Here is a 12,086-nt window from a genome sequence, read left to right as displayed (position 1 = left end):
CCACGTTTCATCTTCAATGCCCTTGCTGATGGAAGGAGGTTTGCACTCAAAATCTCACGATACATGACCCCATTCATTCTTTCATGTACCCGGATCAGTCGTCCTGGCCCCTTTGCAGAGAAACAGCCCCAAAGCATGATGTTTCCACCACCATGCTTTACAGTAGGTATGGTGTTTGATGGATGCAACTCAGTATTCTTTTTCCTCCAAACACGACAAGTTGTGTTTCTACCAAACAGTTCCAGTTTGGTTTCATCAGACCATAGGACATTCTCCCAAAACTCCTCTGGATCATCCAAATGCTCTCTAGCAAACTTCAGACGGGCCTGGACATGTACAGGCTTAAGCAGTGGGACACGTCTGGCACTGCAGGATCTGAGTCCATGGTGGCGTAGTGTGTTACTTGTGGTAGGCCTTGTTACATTGGTCCCAGCTCTCTGCAGTTCATTCACTAGGTCCCCCTGCGTGGTTCTGGGATTTTTGCTCACCGTTCTTGTGATCATTCTGACCCCATGGGGTGGGATTTTGTGTGGAGCACCAGATCGAGGGAGATTATCAGTGGTCTTGTATGTCTTCCATTTTCTAATTATTGCTCCCACAGTTGATTTCTTCACTCCAAGCTGGTTGGCTATTGCAGATTCAGTCTTCCCAGCCTGGTGCAGGGCTACAATTTTGTTTCTGGTGTCCTTTGACAGCTCTTTGGTCTTCACCATAGTGGAGTTTGGAGTCAGACTGTTTGAGGGTGTGCACAGGTGTCTTTTTATACTGATAACAAGTTTAAACAGGTGCCATTACTACAGGTAATGAGTGGAGGAAAGAGGAGACTCTTAAAGAAGAAGTTACAGGTCTGTGAGAGCCAGAAATCTTGATTGCTTGTTTCTGACCAAATACTTATTTTCCACCATAATATGCAAATAAAATGAAAAAAAAACAGACAATGTGATTTTCTGGATTTTTTCTTCTCAGTTTGTCTTCCATAGTTGAGGTCTACCTATGATGTAAATTACAGACGCCTCTCATCTTTTTAAGTGGTGGAACTTGCACTATTGCTGACTGACTAAATACTTTTTTTCCCCACTGTACATGTATATACTGTATATTACATAGTCTCCTTTATTATATATATTGCCAGCCATTATTATGCAGTGCCCTCTCTTGTTGTTTACAGCACCGTCCTCTACATATTGGATTAAATATAGCCCTGTTTTTTATTACATTTCATCCTGTCTTGTTAGCTGTATAATGCAATGATGGCTGATGGAGCATGGGGAAGCTTCTTTTCTGGTCGTCTGGTCACCAGCTCCTCCATCAGCAGTCATTTTATATCTAAAAAGAGAGAGTACTATGTAATAAAAGAGGGCGCTATGAATAACAAAAATAACAAAAATAAACTATGTAGGAGACAGCACTGTACATAACAGCAGAAGAAGCTATATAATAAGGGATGGCACCATATATAACTACATGTAGAGAGCATGGTATGTAATAAGGGACAGTGTTATACATAATAAAAGAGGAAACTATGTAGCTATGGATGGTGTTATGCAGAATTAGTGAGTACTCTATATACTAAGGGACTGTTTTAGACATAGTGAGTACACTATATACTAAGGGATTGTGTTAGACATAATAAGCGATAATAATGTCTTCCTCCACCTCCCACTGTTCCTATGTCCATTATAAGTCCCCCTTCCTCCCATTCCAATCCCCCACCCCTCATTGTCCTCCTCCCCACCGCATCCCATTATTGTCCTCTCCCCCACCCCATCATTGCCCATTCCACCACCTCCATCATTTCCTCCTCCCCCACCCCCCCATTATTGCCCTTTCGACCACCATCATTGTCCTTTTCACCACCACGATCATTGCATTCTCCCCCACCACCCCATCATTGTCCTTTCCACCACCACCATCATTGCATTCTCCCCCATAACCCCATCATTGTTCTTTCCACCACCTCCATCATTGCTTGTTCCGCCGCCACCCCATCATTGCCCTTTCCACCACCTCCATCATTGCTTTCTCCCCTACCACCCTATCATTGCCCTTTCCATCACTCCCATCATTGCCCTTTCCACCACCTCTATCATTGCCTTCTCCTTCACCACCTCCATCATTGCCTTCTTCCCCACCACTTCCATCATTGTCTTTTCCACTACCAGCATCATTGTATTCTTCTCCCGCCTCCATCAATGCCTTCTCCCCCACCCCATCATTGCCCTTTCCATCACCTCCATCATTTCCTCCTCCCCCAACATCCCCTATTTTCTTCTGCAGAGCTACAGGGATCGGTCCATACCTGCCGCACATAAGGGCAATCTGGTCAAGGGCCCCCTGGAGCCTCAGGGCCAGATAAACAGGCCAGATTGCCCTCATTGTTAGCTGCCCTGCAGGGGCCCCCTCCACCTCCGGGCCCCAATGCAGCCACACAGGCTGCACGTGCGGTATGTCCGCCCATGTGTATATGTGTTTATATATATATATATATATATATATATATATATACAGCTCCGGCAAAAATTAAGAGACCACTGCAAAATTTTCAGTTTGTCTGATTTTTCTCTTTATAGGTATACTAGCTGAAGAGCCCAGCGCTGCCCGGGCATAGTAACTAACTGTGATTAGTTATAGCAAATTATAATTATCCTCCATCCCATAGTCCCGTGCCCATATACCCATCATACATATCCACAATCCCATAGGCCCGTGCCCATATACCCATCATACATATCCTCCATCCCATAGTCCCATGCCCATATACCCATCATACATATTCTCCATCCCATAGTCCCATGCGCATATACCCATTATACATATTCTCCATCCCATAGTTCCATGCCCATATACCCATCATACATATTCGCCATCCCATAGTCGAGTGCCCATATACCCATCATACATCCTCCATCCCATAGTCCCGTGCCCATATACCCATCATACGTATCTGCCATCTCATAGTCCCGTGCCCATATACCCATCATACATATCCTCCATCTCATAGTCGAGTGCCCATATACCCGTCACACATCCTCCATCCCATAGTCCCGTGCCCATATACCCATCATACATATTCTCCATCCCATAGTCCCGTGCACAAATACCCATCATACATATTCTCCATCCCATAGTCCCATGCCCATATACCCATCATACATATCCTCCATCCCATAATCGAGTGCCCATATACCCGTCACGCATCCTCCATCCCATAGTCCCGTGCCCATATACCCATCATACATATTCTCCATCCCATAGTCCCATGTCCATATACCCATCATACATATCCTCCATCCCATAGTCCCGTGCCCATATACCCATCATACATATCCGCCATCTCATAGTCCCGTGCCCATATACCCGTCATACATATCCTCCATCCCATAGTCCAGTGCCCATATACCGATCACACATCCTCCATCCCATAGTCCCGTGCCCATATACATATCCGCCATCCCATAGTCCCGTGCCCATATACCCGTCAAACATATCCTCCATCCCATAGTCCAGTGCCCATATACCCATCACACATCCTCCATCCCATAGTCAACCATTATGACATAATGAGCGGCTGCGGGGCTTGCGACCTATGATGACATCAGCGTCGCCATGGCAACCATTGTGACGACATAATGAGGGGCGGGGCTTGATACGCACACACTGCTTCCCCAGTATGCAAATAGGGGCATTATGACATCACAATGAGGGGCGGGGCTTGACACGCACACACTTTTTCCCCCAGTATGTAGATAGGGGCAAAATTGTTTGGTGAATTGGAACGCGCGGGGTTAAAATTTCGCCTCACAACATAGCTTAGGACGCTCTCGGGGTCCAGACGTGTGACTGTGCCAAATTTTGTGGCTGTAGCTGCGACGGTACGGATGCCTATCCCGGACACTCACACATACACACACATACACACATACATACACACATACAGTCATATTTTAAAGCTTGGGCACCCCTATTAATGTTAACCTTTTTTCTTTATAACAATTTTGGTTTTTGCACCAGCTATTTCAGTTTCATATATCTAATAACTGATGGACTCAGTTATATTTCTGGATTCAAATGAGGTTTATTGTACTAACAGAAAATGTGCAATCTGCATTTAAACAAAATTTGACCGGTGCAAAAGTATGGGCACCCTTATCATTTTCTTGATTTGAACACTCCTAACTACTTTTTACTGACTTCCTGAAGCACTAAATTGGTTTTGTAACCTCATTGAGCTTTGAACTTCATAGCCAGGTGTATCAAATCATGAGAAAAGGTATTTAAGGTGGCCACTTGCAAGTAGTTCTCCTATTTGATTCTCCTATGAAGAGTGGCATCATGGGCTCCTCAAACAACGCTCAAATGATCTGAAAACAAAGATTATTCAACATAGCTTTTCAGGGGAAGGATACAAAAAGTTGTCTCAGAGATTTAGCCTGTCAGTTTCCACTGTGAGGAACATAGTAAGGAAATGGAAGAACACAGGTACAGTTCTTGTTAAGCCCAGAAGTGGCAGGCCAAGAAAAATATCAGAAAGGCAGAGAAGAAGAATGGTGAGAACAGTCAAGGACGATCCACAGACCACCTCTAAAGACCTGCAGCATCATCTTGCTGCAGATGGTGTCACTGTGCATCGGTCAACAATACAGCGCACTTTGCACAAGGAGAAGCTGTATGGGAGAGTGATGCGAAAGAAGCCGTTTCTGCAAGCACTCCACAAACAGAGTCGCTTGAGGTATGCAAAAGCACATTTGGACAAGCCAGTTACATTTTGGAAGAAGGTCCTGTGGACTGATGAAACAAAGATTGAGTTGTTTGGTCATACAAAAAGGCGTTATGCATGGAGGCTAAAAAACACAGCATTCCAAGAAAAACACTTGCTACCCACAGTAAAATTTGGTGGAGGTTCCATCATGCTTTGGGGCTGTGTGGCCAATGCCGGCACCGGGAATCTTGTTAAAGTTGAGGGTCGCATGGATTCAACTCAGTATCAGCAGATTCTTGACAATAATGTGCAAGAATCAGTGACGAAGTTGAAGTTACGCGGGGATGGATATTTCAGCAAGACAGTGATCCAAAACACAGCTCCAAATCTACTCAGGCATTCATGCAGAGGAACAATTACAATGTTCGGGAATGGCCATCCCAGTCCCCAGACCTGAATATCATTGAACATCTGTGGGATGATTTGAAGCGGGCTGTCCATGCTCGGCGACCATCAAACTTAACTGAACTGGAATTGTTTTGTAAAGAGGAATGGTCACAAATACCTTCATCCAGGATCCAGGAACTCATTAATAGCTACAGGAAGCGACTAGAGGCTGTTATTTTTGCAAAAGGAGGATCTACGAAATATTAATGTCACTTTTATGTTGAGGTCCATACTTTTGCACCGGTCAAATTTTGTTTAAATGCAGATTGCACATTTTCTGTTAGTACAATAAACCTCATTTGAATCCAGAAATATAACTGAGTCCATCAGTTATTAGATATATGAAACTGAAATAGCTGTTGCAAAAACCAAAATTGTTATAAAGAAAAAAGGTTAACATTAATAGGGGTGCCCAAACTTTAACATATGACTGTACATACACACTTTGAGCTTTATATATTAGAGTTTTGAGTAAAATGTAAATTGCACTTTTATTCTATAAACTTCTAACAACATGTCTTCGAATTTCCAAGCACTAAATTTTGTATTTATTTTCAGAAAAATGAAATGGCCAAAATAACAAAAAATGCAGTGCTTGTGTAGGATTCGCCGGTACGCAGGATGCAGTGACGAGACGGAGACGGAGCAAGCTTAAATGCAACTTTTATACAGGGGCTATTTGAGTAACTAGCAAGCTGTCAACAGTTGTCCTTGCAGGGATGCAAACAATAATATACAGATAACACAATATTAACTACCCGGTCGGAATCGGTAACTATAAGGCCGCGGTATGGCCGACTATAAGTCCGAGAACTATAACTAGTTAAATACGATGTGTCACTTATCCTTCTCTGACGTCCGACAGAGTTGTTGTAGATGTCTATTAGGCATCTCAGTCGCTGGGCCCAGCCGACGAGGAGTTGACGTAAGCTTCTGGCGTTCCTACGCCCAGGTGGAGCAAGGGCACAGCAGGCCCCTGAAGAGTTCCTCAGTGTTGAGCCTCCTGGCGGAGTCGAGATGGCAGCGGCCGGGGCCTGGACGTATGGCAGCGGGCAGGCCGCAGTCGCAGGCTGGAGTCGGGTACCGGTGGCCGCGGATGGCAGTGGGCAGGCCGCAGCCGCAGGCTGGAGTCGGGCAGCGGCGTCCGCGGATGGCAGCAGACAGGCCGCAGCCGCGAGTCTGAGTGTCGGGAGCGGGAGCGCGGTCGTCTGGTCGGCGTCCCCCTGCTGGGTGCCGTTTGCTCCCTAATACCGGTGAGTCCCTGTTCAATCTCTCTGGTAGATGCTCGCTCCTTCTGGCTCTCTGGCACCACCTAGGCTTCCTGCTCCTTCTCTCCCGCTCTGTTGAGTGCCCCCTGCTGGTGTTCTGAGTTTCTTTTATACTTGCTCTGCCCCCACTCCTTCTAGAACTGTCCCTTGTCCGTCCTCTAATTATGTCCCCCGGAAACAGTTCCCCTAGGAACCCTGGTGACAGTCTCCTTGGTTCCGGCCCAGTTACACAGTGGAAACTCTTCCCCCTACATTTGCAGACGTCAAATAATGCTAAGAAAATAAGTTCATAATCATTTAGAAACAACAATACTAATGTTTTAACTCAAGAAGAGTTCAGAAATCAATATTTTGTGAAATAACCATGATTTTTAATCACAGCTTTCATGCATCTTGGCATGCTTTCCACCAGTCTTTCACACTACTTTTGGGTGACCTTATGCCACTCCTGGTAAAAAAAATTTAAGCAGTTCTTCTTTGTTTGATGGCTTGTGATTATCAATCTTCCTATTCATTACATTCCAGAGATTTTCAATGGGGTTCAGGTCTTGAGATTGGGCTGGCCATGACAGGGATTTGATGTGGTGGTCCTTCATCCACACATTGATTGACCTAGCTGTATGACATGGCACATTGTCCTGCTGGAAAACCCAGTCCTCAGAGTTGGGGAACATTGCCTGAGCAGAAGGAATCAACTGGTTTTCCAGGATAATCTTGTATGCTGCTTGATTCATATGTCCTTCACAAAGATTAACCTGCCCAATTCCAGCCTTGCTGAAGCATATCCAGATCATCACCGATCCTCCACCAAATTTCACAGTGGGTGCAAAACACTGTGGCTTGTACTCCTCTCCAGGTCTACGTCTAACCATTAGACGACCAGGTGTTGGGCAAAGCTGAAAATTAGCTCATCAGAGAAGATTACCTTACTCCAGTCCTCTATGGTTCAATCCTTATGGTCTTTGGCAAACTTCAGCCTGGCTCTCCTTTGCTTCTCATTGATGAAAGGATTTTTTCTAGCTTTACATGACTTGAGCCCTGCCTCTAGGAGCCTGTTACGAACTGTTCTTGCCGTGCACTTCACCACAGCTGCCATTTGCCATTCCTTTTGTAGGTCACTTGATGTCATCCTGCGGTTGCTGAATGACATTCGAATAAGATGACTGTCATCCTGGTCAGTGGAGAGTCGTTTTCGCCCTCTGCCGGTCTGTAACTTTGTTGTACCCAATATCTGCTTCTTGACCTTGTTGTACCCAATATCTGCTGCTTGACCTTGTTGTACCCAATATCTGCTGCTTGACCTTGTTGTAATGGATTGCCATCTTAGAAATTTTAAGGATAGAGACAACATGATGCTCACTTTATCCCTCTGCTAGTAAAGCCAGAATTGAGCCCTTCTTTTCCTCACTTAAGACTTTTCTTTTCAACACCTTTGGCATGGTTAAAAGTTATTTTTTCATTCCTATTACTTTTGGGATATTACTAGCAATTGTTTTGCCATCCAGCTTGTCCTATTGCAAGAGGATTGTGAACACCACAGCAGAGTTTTTTATACTTTCCCTCGTTAAATAAGATTTGGTTCAAAAGCACATTAAGCAGAGTGAGGTGTACTCTGGTTGGAATTCAACTGACACTGGAATGGAATGGCTGTCAGACATGTAGAGACGCTGATTTTTATAAAACTGTGCAGTGGTCTCTTATATATATACATATATATATGTGATATTTTTTTGCAAGATTGCAATTTGACAGCATTTCAGCCTGTTTTCCTGTAATTTTCCATAGCTTTGAATATTATACACAGTTATTTGTTTCTCTCTGTTGACCTTGCTGAAATTATCATCAGCATACAAGATCGTATAACAGAACTTTCCAACAATGGTATTTTGCATCAGCATTTGCAAATGAAAACAAGACTGATGCTCAATATCCTCAGATGAAATGATAGACCTGGATACAAAAAAAAAAAACACTGTTAATATGCTTTGCTCACATCTAAATTGTGACTTCAATTTATAACGGAAACTTCGATGTAATGTCAGGTATCCATCATATGACAACAGCACCTGATGGACCCCAATGATATATAATGACGTCTGTCGGTTTCCATCCTTTTAATAGACATTACTGTGCTGCAGGTAGTTTTTTATTATTTTTTTTTGTATAATATCATAATTTCTAAGGTTGAAGTTCCAACTATAATCCAATATGTTAACTGATGAAAGGACAGAGGTTGAGTCAACTTTAATCCATGCCAACTGGCTGCAAGTGTGATTTAGTTATTGCCAACACCTGTTCGGTGCCACAGGTAAGTTACAGGTGCTGTTAATTACACAAATTAGAGAAGCATCACATGATTTTTCGAACAGTGCCAATACTTTTGTCCACCCTCTTTTTTATGTTTGGTGTGGAATTATATCCAATTTGGCTTTAGGACAATTCTTTTTGTGTTTTTTCATTTAAGACAAATTAAATGAAGATAATAATACCAAAGAATTTGTGTTTGCAATCATTTTCAGGAAGAAAGTGAGTATTATCTGACAGAATTGCAGGGGTGTCAATACTTTTGGCCACAACTGTAGGTCACTGTGGCTACCAGTGTTTGCTTTTCTTTTCATCAAAATTCCCAGTATGTCAAGGTCAGGATCAGGAATCATAGACCATCGGGAACTGGGTGCTCATAGGTACCTGCTGGAGATTGTGTGAGTGAGTCTTGATTCTCCGTTAAAACCTGAGTTTCTGACTATACTCCAGACTGAATGGGTTAAGTCTGTTTGTCCATCTATTGAGCCATTTAGAACCAGGTACTCCTCTGGCTCAGCGCGATGGTCCTGTTTTAAAAGTCTCAACCACTGTAAAAGACTTTGAGTTTCATGGATTGTATAGTACCACTGCACAATATAACGGTTCTTGTCTCCAGCATTACATTTATTATTTTTTTTTAGCGTTGTGCACATTTTCTACAATTGTGATATTCTGTGATTATACAGTGCCTTGCGAAAGTATTCAGCCCCCTGGAACTTTTCAACCTTTTCCCACATATCATGCTTCAAATATAAATATACCAAATGTAAATTTTTGGTGAAGAATCAACAAGTGGAACACAATTGTGAAGCTGAATGAAATTTATTGGTTATTTTAAATTTTTGTGGAAATTCAAAAACGAAAAGTGGGTCATGCAATATTATTCGGCCCCTTTACTTTCAGTGCAGCAAACTAATAATAATAATTATAATCTTTATTTTTATATAGTGCTAACATATTCTGCAGCGCTTTACAGTTTGCACATCCAGAAGTTCATTGTGGATCTCTGAATGATCCAATATTGTCCTAAATGACTAATGATGATAAATATAATCCAGTAAATAGAGGAAGGTACCGCGCTCACAGGACGATTCAGTAATGATGAAAGTGAAAGTAAACGTCCTGACTTTCACACATAAACCCGATACTCAGAGCGTACAGGATCTACCACGCCAGCAAGATACACAAATGAGCGATGACAGAAGAGGTGCTGTGCCAGTCACATTGAATGATACACAGAATTGCTGGATAAGTATGTGACAAGCTGGGAGGATGAAGTGAATGAGCTCAGCTGAATGGAGTGCAAGTAATGAATAGAGCCAGGCAGAGCCAGGATAGCTCCGGCCGGTAGCGTCCTGGATGCACGGCTGAAGGGGGCCGACACTGTCCTGCACTGACAGCGTGTGACGTCACAGGCTAAGGCTATGGAGCCTAGCTGGGGCCAAAAACCTACGCGTTTCAAAGCAAAACGCGCTTCTTCATCAGATCTACAGCTGAGGTGGGACAGTCTGTCCATAGAACAACAATCTGTCATACACTGCACAAATCTGGCCTTTATGGAAGAGTGGCAAGAAGAAAGCCATTTCTCAAAGATATCCATAAAAAGTGTTCTTTAAAGTTTGCAATAAGCCACCTGGGAGACACACTAAACATGTGGAAGAAGGTGCTCTGGTCAGATGAAAACCAAAATCAAACTTTTTGGCAACAATGCCAAACGATATGTATGGCGTAAAGGCAAGAAAGCTCATCACCCTGAACACACCATCCCCACTGTCAAACATGGTGGTGGCAGCATCATGGATTGGGCCTGCTTTTCTTCAGCAGGGACATGGAAGATGGTTAAAATTGATGGGAAGATGGATGGAGCCAAATACAGGACCATTCTTGAAGAAAACCTGTTGGAGTCTGCAAAAGACCTGAGACTGGGACGGAGATTTGTTTTCCAACAAGACAATAATCCCAAATATAAAGCAAAATCTACAATGGAATGGTTCACAAATAAACGTATCTAGGTGTTAGAATGGCAAAGTCAAAGTCCAGACCTGAATCCAATCGAGAATCTGTGGAAAAAGGTGAAAACTGCTGTTCACAAACAATCTCCATCAAACCTCACTGAGCTCGAGCTGTTTGCCAAGGAAGAATGGGCAAGAATTTCAGTCTCTCGATGTCCAAAACTGATAGAGACATACCCCAAGCGACTTGCAGCTGTAATCGCAGCAAAAGGTGGCGCAACAAAGTATTAAATTAAAGGGGCCGAATAATATTGCACGCCCCACTTTTCAGTTTTTGAATTTCCACAAAAATTTTAAATAACCAATAAATTTCGTTCCACTTGTTGTTGATTTCTCACCAAAAATGTACATTTGGTATCTTTATGTTTGAAAAATGATATGTGGGAAAAGGTTGAAAAGTTCCAGGGGGCCAAATACTTTCTCAAGACACTGTATTTATGTGATCTAAAAATCTGTACGTTATAGTCATTGTAGACATAAAGGTAACCTGACAGCTGATTTGTGCTGCCCAAACTACAGGCAGAATGAATCAGACATTGTTTCTGTCATTTCAGTAAGGTGCAGCTTTTCAGCGAAAACATGCACTGAAAAGTTGGCTGGGGACAATGCTATATGGGAGTTCCAAGAAGTCTGTCCCATTCATATTTCCCTGCCGGCACTCCTTTTGAGTTACAGGTTTCTCCTTATACACACATGTAGGAGGAGAGTGGGTAGAGAAAAACCATCAGGGACTGGCTTTTTGTACCAGTTACCCAAGCGGTATGGTCTTGGTCAGACTTTAAATGTGTTTTCTCTGAAAAGCTGTGTTTAAAAGGAAAAACGTACTGGACTGAATTGACAAAGCCGGACTCCACAGTCAGGATAGAAGATAGAATATACTAGTCTTTAGAATATTTACTTTGCTCAAACATGTGTGACCACAATTTCCGTAGATAAAGAGTTTTTTTTTTACCAAGATTGAAAATTATACCTCATCCAAAGCAAAAGCTAGAGTATAGCTTACTAATCACTGGGACCCCCACTCACCCAGACAATGGGACTCCATCTGTTGTGTAACATCCATTGTGTAACACGCTGCACAGGCTTCCAGTGGCGCGCCTAATGTGCACACTCCCCTGCTGTTAAAGGGACAGCACACACACCTGCAAAGATGCCACCAGCCAATAGCTGTGAGGCATCTTGTGTAAAAGGCACCCTCCCAAATAGAGGGATACCTGAGCAACCTCTATAGTTTCCTTAGTGGTAATGTGTGGTCAACTGTATGCTGTCAGGCCTCCGCCCTAAGTCTATTAGAGTCATTTCCTTATCCTGTAACGTCCCTGTAATCTTGTGTAGTTTTATACGTGACCCTAAAGC

General features: G+C 43.2%; 1 protein-coding gene across 2 annotated transcripts in view; it reads left to right on the top strand.

The window, feature by feature from the left end:
* The window catches only part of LOC141092155 (cytochrome P450 3A29-like), a 224,970-nt gene that overhangs the window by 167,266 nt on the left and 45,618 nt on the right, over window positions 1–12,086 (top strand). The gene's annotated exons all lie outside the window — the stretch shown is intronic.

The sequence above is a fragment of the Dendrobates tinctorius genome, unplaced genomic scaffold (assembly GCF_039654945.1).
Source record: "Dendrobates tinctorius isolate UK_male_01 unplaced genomic scaffold, ASM3965494v1 ptg000008l, whole genome shotgun sequence".
NCBI lineage: Eukaryota > Metazoa > Chordata > Amphibia > Anura > Dendrobatidae > Dendrobates > Dendrobates tinctorius.
The sequence above is the reverse complement of the archived record's forward strand: the minus strand, read 5'-3'. Positions and strand labels throughout refer to the sequence as shown.